The 12010-nt window shown below is 40.3% G+C and overlaps 1 protein-coding gene across 1 annotated transcript in view; it reads right to left on the bottom strand.

Moving 5' to 3' along the window:
• Positions 1–12010, bottom strand: part of SLC22A3 (solute carrier family 22 member 3) — a 101043-nt gene that overhangs the window by 16797 nt on the left and 72236 nt on the right. The gene's annotated exons all lie outside the window — the stretch shown is intronic.

The following is a 12010-nucleotide window of genomic DNA, read 5'->3' as shown; positions in this document are numbered from 1 at the left end:
CTGCTCTGGCATTTAGAACACATCAAATTCACAAAGATAGGATTGCTGCACTGAGAATCTGTTCTTAGGATAATTTCAGTACTTTATGTTACACTGGTCTGTGTGTTCTAAAGTAAAATACACATGCATATTTATTAAATTGGGGGAAATGAGAGTCAGGGTGGGTGAAGCAAGTGGGATCCAACCAATTTAGGGTTTCTTTATAAACTAAATCCTCAAATCTGACTTTCACAAACAAAATAGAGCAATGTTAAATTTGAGAGCAAGCACCAAATGTATTATTTTGCTTTTGTCCATTTATTGTAATCTAATATCTTTTTGATCCGGAAAAATTCAGCTCATCTCTATCTGGCCATTCAAGAAGTTGGTCTTTTCACTTCAATTCAGTAAATACTGCTATTGGCCAACCACGTACAAGACACTGAAAAAAGCGAAGCTGCAGAGGACACCCCCGATCCCCACACCCTGCCTCTAGTCTAACATGCGGAAGCATCAGAGCACAATCCCCTGCAGTGACCACAGCTCCAGTTTCCTGCGCTTATCAGTCTCTTACCTCTGCATGGAGGGCTCTTTGACCTCCTCAGTCCTGATTTTACCTCCCCTGGGAGGCCTTTCCTAGCCTCAGATAGAATTGATGGCTCCCAAATTCTGCCTCTACTCCCTGGACCTCTATCCTAGAACCTGCACAACAGCATTCCCCTGCCGGTCTGGAGCTCTTAGAAGGCAGGGAGTGCATTGTCACACCAAGCAAAGTGCCTGGTGTTCAACAACTGTTTGTATAACGACTGAGTGCTGAAGCAAGAAGTCAAGTGCCCTGGTTATATCTGCTCTTGGTGTTGTCCTCGGTTTCTCTGCTCCTATTAAACAGAAATGCTGGCTACTAACGACAAGGTCCCTGTGGTCTATTTGTACAACACCACATTTGGCCCAGATTGAATGAAAATCTAGGCAAATTTTCTCCAAAGCTTTGAGCCAAAGTCTCTCTACCAGTAATCACACAAATTTGACTTAGAGCATATGCACACCGATAGTACCTTGTCAATCATAGATTCTAAACAGTAAATTCAATAGATTAACCAAAGCTTGATATCTTCTGCCTATCTTTGCTCCAAGGAAAGACACACACACAAAAGTAGACTGCAAAATGAATGCCTTTGGTCACTTTCTTTTCCAAAGTCTTCACAATCCTGTATTTCTTTTATACCAAAAATTGGTTTTCTACATTTTAACATCTCTTAATTGGAAGGTGTCCTACAACTGAGCTGATAAGAGAGCAATGTGTCCTAGTTTAAACAACATGGTTTCCCTTACTTAGTGGTATATAAAATGACTATGTGTCTTAAAATCAATAGTGTCTAGAGTCAACAAAACAATAGTTGCCATGACAATCGCCGTGGAAGACTGCTGATTGATTCCACCGTCCATTCTTCCCTTCCCACTTTTGAGAATACATAGAATTTTAGTTGGGCATATGGCAGCCTAGTGAGAGTCATTTTTTCTATCCTCTTTTTCAACTGTGAGTGGCACTGTGATAAGACTTCAGCAATGAGGTGGTTGTGGGGGTCATGTTCTAGGTCTCAGCATTTAAAAAGGTAATAACTTGCTGCAAGAAGATGCCGGCGAGCTTCAACCATACAACCTGTGTAGACCATGGTGGAGACGCAAGACAAATGGAACTCAGGCCCTGGAGGGCCTCATGGAGTACAGCTGCCTCGCTAGAGCTGGGCTGCTCACCTCTGGGTGGGTGTGCTAGAGATAAAAACACTTTTCCCTTTTTCATCACTGTATTTTTGAGGACTTTGTTTCATTAGCAAGTTGACCTGGATCTTAACTAATATAATGTCTATGAAGATGACCCCTGAGCTAACCTTCTAAATTTGAAGACCCCAATGAGGGATTTTTCTGTGTCTACCTTAACCTTTGCTGTTCAAAAAACAAGTCAGGAATATCAAAAGTGAAAGACAAGAACTCGATATATTACAAAAATATATATTGTATAGTTTGTTGCCGAAATGTTTTCTACAATTCATTTCTATGTGTTAATACATTAAAATGGCTAGTGTTTATGGAGTGTGTGATATTAGATTCTGGACTAAGCACTTTACATGGATTATTTTAAGTCTCATCAAAGTTCTATAAAGTTAGTACTTTTGTTAATCTTACTCTATAAATAAGGAAAACAAGGCTTAGGACTTTAAGGAGTGAATAGTTGCCAGGAATTCAAACCAGGCAACTGATTGGTGAGCCTGTGCTCCTGATCCCCACATGGCACTGCTGAATATATTTCATTCTGGAAACATTCTTGATAGTTGATGGTCACATCTAAACATTTTTAAAGAAAGACACTGTGCACTTGACCTAAAACTAAATCTTTAATTAAAACATTATTTTATGAAAAAATTTTGACTAATTTAGATTTTAAAGATTTTTAAATTCAGGATTAAAACCACCCATCCTGCGAGGACAATGTTCCTGCACGAAAGCATCACCACCAACTCATTCCCATGAGTTTTTCCTTTTACTGAGGGCTTTTCCACAACTCAGACTTGGGGCTGCCGGGCAGTGTTAGTCTCAGACTCTTCTCTCTCCAGGGATTCCCTGACAGGATCCCTTGTCTACATATCAACACCACTGTCCATTCAGTGCACACAGGTGGCAATACTTTTTTCTTTGCTTTTCAAAAGAAATATTCACAGCAATTTATTATTGGCTCTCTTTTATTTCCTCTTCAGTCTTCTGCTGAGAGCTATGACTTCTATCCACCAGCTACGAGTCTGAACAAATTCACTCTCACTCAAGTTTCCAGTTCCAACATCCCAGAGTTGAAGGGAAATCCTACATCACAAATTTCAAGATCTCTGGTCAGTTCAGGTAGATAGTTTGACTTTAAAAAAAAAAATTTTTTTTTAAATGTTTTTGAGATAGGGTCTCTCTCTATCGCCCAGGCTGGAGTGTAGTGGTGTAATCATGACTCACTACAGCCTTAACCTCCCTGACTCAAGCAATCCTCCCACCTCAGCCTCCTGAGCAGCTGGTACCACAGGTGTATGCCACAGAACCTGGCTGCTGCTGCTTCTTCTTCTTCTTCTCCTTCTCCTTCTCCTTCTTCTTCTCCTCCTTCCTCTCCTCCTTCCTCTCCTCCTTCCTCTTCTTCCTCTCCTTCCTCTCCCTCTTCTTCTTCTTCTTCTTCTTCTTCTTCTTCTTCTTCTTCTTCTTCTTCTCCTTCTCCTTCTTCTTCTCCTCCTTCCTCTCCTCCTTCCTCTCCCTCTTCTTCCTCTTCTTCTTCTTCTTCTTCTTCTTCTTCTTCTTCTTCTTCTTCTTCTTCTTCTTCTTCTTCTCCTCCTCCTCCTCCTCCTCCTCCTCCTCCTCCTCCTCCTTCTTCTTTGTAGTAGTAGTAGTAGTACTAGTAGTAGTAGTAGTAGTAGTAGTAGTAGTAGTAGTAGTAGTAGAAGTAGAGACAGGGTCTTGCTGTGTTGCCCAGGTTGACCTTGAACTCCTGGGTTTGAACAATCCTCCTGACTCAGCCTCCCAAAATGTTGGGATTACAGGCATTAGCCATCATGCCCAGCCTAATTTGACATTTAAACACATTTGTAGATTTTTCAGTTGTTCATGATTTTTCATTTTTTTTAAGTGATAAAGAAGCATCTCTTGCTTTCATGTTGGCTCTGTAGATAATTGCCTTTCTCTGGCAAATCTCCAGTCACTCAATGACCACAGAATTATGACATGTTAGATTTTGGCAAGAAAATAAAGATCTTATGTATTAACCTAGAGGTTGGCAAACCTTTTCTGCAAATGGCCATCTATTAAATGTTTTTGGTTTTGTGAGCTCTAAGACCTCTGTTGGAACTACTTAACTTTACCATTGTAGTGTGAAAACAATCATAGACAATACATAAATGGGTTCCAACAAAACTTTATTTACAAAAACAGGTTGCTTGCATGTCTGGCCTGCAAGCTGTAGTTTGCTGACCCCTGAACGAGAGACTTAGTGCTGGGGCAATTTGTACAGATACTACTATCATTCCCATTACAGAGAGAAAGAAGTTGAGGTGGAGGAAAGCTATGTACTTTACCCAAGGAGGACACACAGACAGTAAGAAGACGAACCAGGAGGTTGATAGCAAAGTCTGTATGTTTAACCATTATGCTGTAATGTGTCTGCAGTATGAAGAATATAATATTTATTGTTTAAAAGTATGCCATATCATTTCATTAATTACTTTCTTCTTTTCAGCTACAAATATTCTCTGAAAAATAAAAATTAAGCCTACATTGGAAAGCCAAAGTGGACAGATCACGAGGTCAGGAGTTTGAGACCAGCCTGGCCAACATGGTGAAACCCGTCTCTACTAAAAATACAAAATATATCTGGGCTTGGTGGTGGGCGTCTGTAATCCCAGCTACTCGGGAGGCTGAGGTAGGAGAATCGTTTGAACCTGGGAGGCAGAGTTGCAGTGAGTGGAGATCTCGCCATTGCATTCCAGCTTGGGTGTCAGGGGAAGACTCCGTCTCAAAAAAAAAAAAAAAAAAAAAAAAAAAAAGCCTACATTATTTTCGTAGCAAAAAAAGCTCACTTTTAAAGTCATGGACTTAAATTAGACACAGTGTACCCAATCGTTGACTTCCTTCTGTTTCCTAACAGAACTCTCACTACACTCTCCCACACTACCAATTCACGTGTTTACGGGTGCTGACTCTGCTTCCAGTTGCAGGGGGGAGGCCTGATTAGTTTAGGGAAATCCTATCCTCCATGTCAGTGACTGGGCACGTTACCCAGTTTGAACCAATGAGAAATGGGCATACAACCCAATTCGGGCCAATGACAAATGGACTTCTGGGAAAGTCCTTCATTGCTCTTAAGTCAGAAGTTCCTGAAGAAATCTTTTCTTTCTTCCTTCAAGGAATAAATGAGGAGATTGTGGGCTCAAATACATCTTAGCAGTCATCTTACACCGATGAGACAACAAGTCTTAAGATGAAGCTATCCTGTCAGCAGAGTGGAGAGAGGGGAAGAAAACCATGGTTTAATGAGATTGTCGAGACCCTGGTCTGGCCAACCCTGAATGCTGGTGTTACTAGAATTCCAGACACATGAGCCAGTGAATATCTTTATTGTCCGAACCTATTTAAGTTGGTTTTCTGGTTACTTGTTGCCAAAAGCAGAATTATGTGAAGAATCCAATCCAGAACAATGCTTTTGCTTTAGTAACTGAATATTTTAGGCAATTTCTTTTTAGCAAATAGTTAAAATAATTGCTTCTGTACTCCAGTCTACCCCATAAAAATACCTGTTATAAGTCTTAATTTCAAATTTTTAAGAGTTAGAACAGAGTGGTAATATGATCTCTGCTTTTCCAGACCACAAGTTTACTGCCTCATATATACCCTCTACCAAAAAAAAAAAAAAAAAAAAAAAAAAAAAAAAAAAAATACTAAGTGTTGATAACGAATTAAGGGAGTCAGGACCATGAAACCAATCTTCCCTGTCCAGTGAATGAAAGGATTAAGAGTACTTCCAAGCAAGTACATATTTTGCTACATTTAAGGACAAATCCAGCTGGTCTTTGATTTACTAACATCTCCACAATGACGCACATATTCTGAAAGATGACCCACTTTCTAGGCATCCAAAGGCCCTGAGAGACTTAAAACCATATCTTGGGTGGAATTCATCCAGGAAAATCTTGGCAACTCCTGTGCCGTGGCGGCCGCCACTATTATTCTTTTACAATAACTTCTAGCTCTATATCTATGCTGAGTTTCTGTTGCCAAAGGGTTACTAAATTTTGCCCGGTCTGAGTCAGACACACAAAAAAACCAAAATGCTATGCCAGGTTTAAAATTAAAAAAAAAATTGCTTTATTACTCACATACCATTTACACGCACTGTATGATATTTACATATAATTTATGTACAATAAACTCCAGCAATTCTAAGTGCACGCTTTGAAGACTTTTGACAGATATATAGTCTTACACCACTACCACAACCGTGGTACAGACACTTTCCATGATCCCCAAAATTTTCCTTGTGTCTCAGTGAAGTCAGTCCCCTCCACCCACTCTGGGCTCTGGAAACCCAGATCTGCTTTCTATCATGACAGTTTTGCTTTTTCTAGAATTTCATAGAAACAGAATCAACAGTGTCTCACTTGGCATCCCATTTTGTCATACCTTTTGTGCCATCTAAATGGGGATGCTGGTTTTGATTTGAAGCAAAGGGAGAAAAGGGTGATGTTCTGGGTAACACTAGCTGTTCGGAGGCTTGTTGCCTAGTATCAACACACTACTCATAGGAAAAGGTATTGCTCAAGGTTAAACTGCAGAGGTTAGTTTCCTTGCAATTATTTAATGAGCTGAATTTCTACTTGCCCTATTCATCGCTTTGATTATCTTTTAATTCTGCCAAGACTGTGTTTTCCATCAACAATGATGTACTCTATATTAAAAGAACACTTTATTCATCTTTCTTTGATTAATTCAGCTCTCTTTGCAATTCTTGCTGGTGAAACATTTCTTCAAGTTGACATTTTAATTTAAATTGCCAAAGAAGAGAAAGACATTATAAATAATCATCTGTTATAAATACGGTGTTCAGAACTCCCCACATGGAGTACTGGTCTCAGAGTAAAAAAAAAAAAGACAGTCAGGGTCAGGCCAGACATGTGGTATTCTACTCAGAACATTTTTTTACTAGCATGTTATTTAAACTATTTGAGCCTTAGTTTTCTCATCAGTAGCAGGAGAATAATAATATTCAATTTTATTATTTCAGTATTATTATCAAATATTATTCATTTATCAAATCACACCTTATTAGTTTTGAAAATTCATTTAAGTAACCCATCTATATAGATACACAGATATGTGTACATATACACAGATACATACACGTGTGTGTATATATACATATATGCAACTATATACACACACACACACCTGGCACACAATATGTCATATTCAGTAACAGAGGCTGTCAACATTAATATTGTGTTTTATAACTTTTGAGAGTTACTTTATTTCCAGGTGATAATTCACCCAGCAATTTTTCCTTTAGTAATTAGTAGCTAATGCTTTAATACATAAAGGGAGATGCTTTTAAAGGTCCTCAGATAAAGAGAATGGTTGCTCTGCCTTTTTTTTTAAGAAATGGATTTCTTTTTATGTTGAATTTTCTTAAATATACCAGATGTATTTAATGTTGATTTGGAACTGCGGATCTACCAGGATTAAGGCAGGGTAATTTTTCATGAATGTGCACACTGGCAAACACCACGTACGGAGCCTTGCAACTCAAAGTATGACCCACAAGTCAGCAGCGTCGGTCTCTCCTGGGAGCCTGCTGAACAAGCCTTGCCCCAGATCTAGAGAGAAAATCTGCATGTTAACCACATCCCCAGGAGGCTAGCATGAGAAGCACTAAGAGTCAAGGAACAGCAATCCCACCTCATCGGTTCACTCACATTGTTTACTTCCAACTGGGGCTCTGGGTGCAGAAATGTGAGTCCTCCCAGGTTTAGGAGGGAGAAATACATTTACCAGCAGGGTCTACTATGGGCAGCGGGAAGGCGACAGTGTTTGTAGCTGCTTGTCTAGCCTTGTGATTTTGTCTGGTTGTTCTCAATAAGAGACTTCTTCATCAGTTGTTGTATTTCACAAGGAAAGATGACACCGATAAGAAAGAAAACTTATCTGCTCTTGAGTCTAATACTGTGATTTATTCGGTGAATGTGTCATCACTAGTTCCCTAAAGGTTCTGCTCTCTAGAAACTTTTCATCTCTAAGAAGTCTGTGTCAATAAAATGTTATTTGAGGTCTTTGGGCTTACCGATTGGGGGAACCAGAAACCACTTTCAAAAGTTAAAGTATCCATTGGTCTTACAGACAAGCATCAGGAACCAGAGGGCCTGGTGGGGCTGGGAGGAAGCTCGGCAGTGACAGCTGAGGTGCTCATGTCCTTCCATCTCACTGCCCAGTGGATAATAAGCTCATTAGTCAGAATAGGACCAGCCCAGAATGGCCAGGAGTAAGCATGTCATGTTACAGAGCTGTAGCCAGCTTCTAGGGGAAAATAGCACTATCTGGTACCCATAAAAGAGAATTTGCCAAATTACCTGTAGTACTGTGGCAAGTTTTGAAAACCTGCTTATCCTTTAAAACAAGAGTAGATAAAATATTTACCATGCAAGAGCATTTATGATGGAGAAATATTCCGTATTAAAATTATCATGAATGTTTGATATTTATTAAAGTAGTTAAAAATAAATCCCAGGCCTCTGAACCAGTGCTGTCCAGTAAGAATATAATGTGAGCCACACACGTACATTTACATTTTCTAGTGGCCACATTAAAAAACATAAAGAGGAACAGGGGAAATGAATTTATAATACATTTCATGTAATCCAATGTATCCAAAACGTGATCATTTCAAGGTGTAACCAATATGAAATTATTCATGAGGCGTTTTATACCCTTCTCTTCCTGTTAAATCTTTGAAATCCATTGTACAGTTTGCTTGACAGCACATCTCAGTTCAGACTTGCCACATCTGAAGTGTTCAACTGTACATGAGTCTAGGAGCTACCGTGCTGCACCGAGCGAGTCTGGTCACCTGCAGCCCAGGTGGCTCTTTCATTGAGACACTCCATGGAGAAGATATTTTATTCCATTAGCTCGAGTTGGCCTGAAAGAGTGCCCCAGTCCCCCACCTCCTAGATGACTGGGCATGCTGCCCAGAACAGCAAATGGGCCTCTATCTATGCAGTCCCAGGAGGGACCCAGAGGGCAGCCTCAGTACTGGCAAAGGTTAACGGATTGCAGCTGTGGGTCACATGTTGGAACATTTCTTCATTTCTCAAAAGCAATGCTGGGAGGGTTTTATTTTTATTTTTTGTTTGTGTGTGTGGGTGGGGGGGGAGGAGAGCCTATTGATGTAAGAGGAGAAAGAAAAAAAGAGAATGTACTCTCAGTTCTAAAACTCTAACTCTAAAGGCTCAGAAATTAAGGGAATATGCATCAAAACTTGTGTGGACTGAATCCAACATGTCATCGAAAGCTCCAGCAGCACCTATGCCAGCAGTCATCACAGAAACAGAAAGGTTCTAAATATCACATTTTTGAAATGCCCAGTGCCTGAAACTATGGTAGCATGTATGGATACACAAAATTTTAAGTTCCATGTAGAGGCAAATTGAGTGTCTATAAGACACTGGTCAGCCAAAGTTGTTTTGAAGAGAGAGAAAAAGAGAGTTTGAGTGAAGAAAATCCTCTGCTTTATCGCAAGTAAAAATCAAAACCACACACTCCTGCCAAGAACAATTCTTATCATCACTTCTTCTCAGTCTTCTGAATGCTTTGGGAATTATTTCAACAGGAACATGGTCTTTAACATCAGCATCAGTAACGTATGAGTTCATCAGACCACCTGTCCACTAGCCAGCTGAGGGAACTGTTCCAGCTGTTAGGTGTGGGCAGGATTCCAGGATCACTGCAACCTTGTCCCGCTAGATTCCTAGGAGGTGTCTCCTGCTGGGGCCTGGGCATAGAAGGCCCTCCCCACACTGTCCTGGGTTGGCAGAGCTTTCTGCACAGGTCAAGGACAGCCAGGGTGACATCAGCCCCAGTCACTGAGTGCTCAGAGAAAGGGTGACTGGGGCAAGTCCCGACTACATTCTCAAAGAGCCAGTAGCTGGGACTTGATGCCGCCTATATTCCTCCAGCCCTTTTCTCAGGAAAATGGAGCCTTCCCTCGTTTCCTGCATTTTTCCTGCATGTTCTCTTGGCAAGCCGGCAGTGGGGTCTCTGCGTTGCCCTCAACCTTCCCCCATCAGCTCGGGTCACAAGAATCTCTTCCATCGCTGCATGCTCAGGGTGCTTTGTCTTCATCCTGGCTCTGACCTGGTCCCTGCCTGCTGGAAGAGTCCTGACTGCCCTTCGATTTCTTCTGTTTTCCATGTGCTCCAGTGAAGTTACAAAGAATCTCACCAGTAACTAGAGATGTGCAACTCAGTGCTTTCACTGAGGGGGCTGGAAAAGTTAGGAAACTGCAGCATACTAAATATAGATGTGGACAATAGGGACCCACAGGTCCCACTAGTGGGGTAGACACAGAAAGCAAGCTGGTGTTATTCAGGGTACAAAGCTTGCCCGCACACCAGGACCCAAGGGATCCGCTTCTAGGCCTTGAACTCCATGGAGAACATTACACAGGTCAGAAGAGGACATGTATGAAAACACCGATCACAATTATTGAAGGCAACCCAGGTGTCCATCATTAGAAAGATGGAGACCAGAGGCACAGCAGGTGTGGCCTACTGAAAATCACATGACAGTTGGAAGCAATGCACTCACACACGAACAAGTTGGATAGACACTTAAAACACATAGTTGAGTGAAAAAGTAAGAAATACAAGGTCTGGAGTGGCACGATGCCATTTGTATCACCTGAATACACACGGCACGCTCCACTTCATAAGTACACATTAATAGCAAACACATAAATCAGACACATTAGAGTGGAAACCTACCGAGGGGAGAGTGGGGATAGAGGAGGAAGGGGAGAAGAAAATCAAGCAGGACATGAGATGAGTGTTGCACAGCCCAGTGATGCCTGAACCATGCACAGAGTCCTAAGTAACCCAACTCTGTACCCCTCAGAAAACAAGAACCAAAACCACTTAGTCTAACTGACTAAGAGTCCCTTAGATGTCATCTTGGAATTTCCTCCATTTTCAGTGCTTCCAATTTGTCAAATATCCAAATTTTGCCTTCCTTATGTAGCTCAGACAACCTTTGGTTTCGTCTGAAAATGCTGAGAAATATTCCAGAGAAAGTCAGGTATAGTTGAAAAGTTTGAAGATCAGTGTAGATGCACCTCAAAATAAATATCACAGTCATTTAATGAGTTTTGGAGTTTGTGGGTTGCTTACTTTTCTGGTTCTTGATTTGCAGAATATTTTCTGCATATGGTAACTCATTTTTCACTGGTACATCCTTTATGCTGCTTAAGGCAGAACGTTTAGAGATAGCTGAGATTCTCTTACGTAGCAGCCATAAGCGAGTAACACACGCTATCTCTGGAATTCCAGTCCTGAATATTGCTGACAGCGAAGCATGTTGTGTCTCATGGCTGGTCTCTGGGCCATGGTAATTAATCTGCATTAATGTTATATTGTGTTCACTATTTATTCAACTTTGAACTGTGACTTGATTTATCATATTCCAACAAATATATAGACTAGTTTCCATAATTAATAACTGTCCTTACCCTACCTAGATTTCAATGTGAATGTCTATGTGTACTTCAATCAAAATTAAAACACACTGTGGTGATTTCCAGACGTTGCATATAGGACTCAATCTACTCTTCAACTTCAAGTTTAGTTGTATTGTGCATATCTATATGATGAAACAATTATAGTTAAATAAAGACCTATTATTAGTAGGGAGAGATGGAAAACAGCTCAAAAAGAAAAAAGGAAAAAGGAAAGCAACCATAGAGGATTAGAGAAAATAGAAGGCATCTTAAATGCGTGTGGGGAGACATTTTTGAAAGTGAACATTGCACAGAGGTTATTTTAAAAATAGATGCCTTGAATGCAGCGCCCAGTAACTATCTGCTGAATAAATGGAGGAATAAATGAAGATAAATGACTGCTACATTGTGTATATCCATACACTTTTGTTTCTGGGACAACCTCATGTCAGTGACATTAAAATAGTTTTTCAAAACATGTGGTGATCAAATAAGAATTCTGTGATTCAGTTTTTAATGTGAAAAATTTTTCACTGCAATGATTAATACTCAACTTGTTTAAATTTAGAGGTTGGCTATTTCTAGACAACAAAATGTACCAAGTTGTTTACAGAATTGTGAAAAGAAAGGGGATGGCAGCAGTCCTACATGAAGTTGATACTATATTTCACTCAATTGACATCAAATGCCTGTCTCCTGCTAACTTGAGAGCAGCCTGTGTCAATGCAGAGTATAAACTGTTATGAACTG

Source organism: Macaca thibetana, chromosome 4, assembly GCF_024542745.1.
Source record: "Macaca thibetana thibetana isolate TM-01 chromosome 4, ASM2454274v1, whole genome shotgun sequence".
NCBI classification, from domain to species: Eukaryota; Metazoa; Chordata; class Mammalia; order Primates; family Cercopithecidae; genus Macaca; species Macaca thibetana.
Note: the sequence above shows the minus strand (reverse complement) of the source record. Positions and strands in the feature narration are given on the sequence as shown.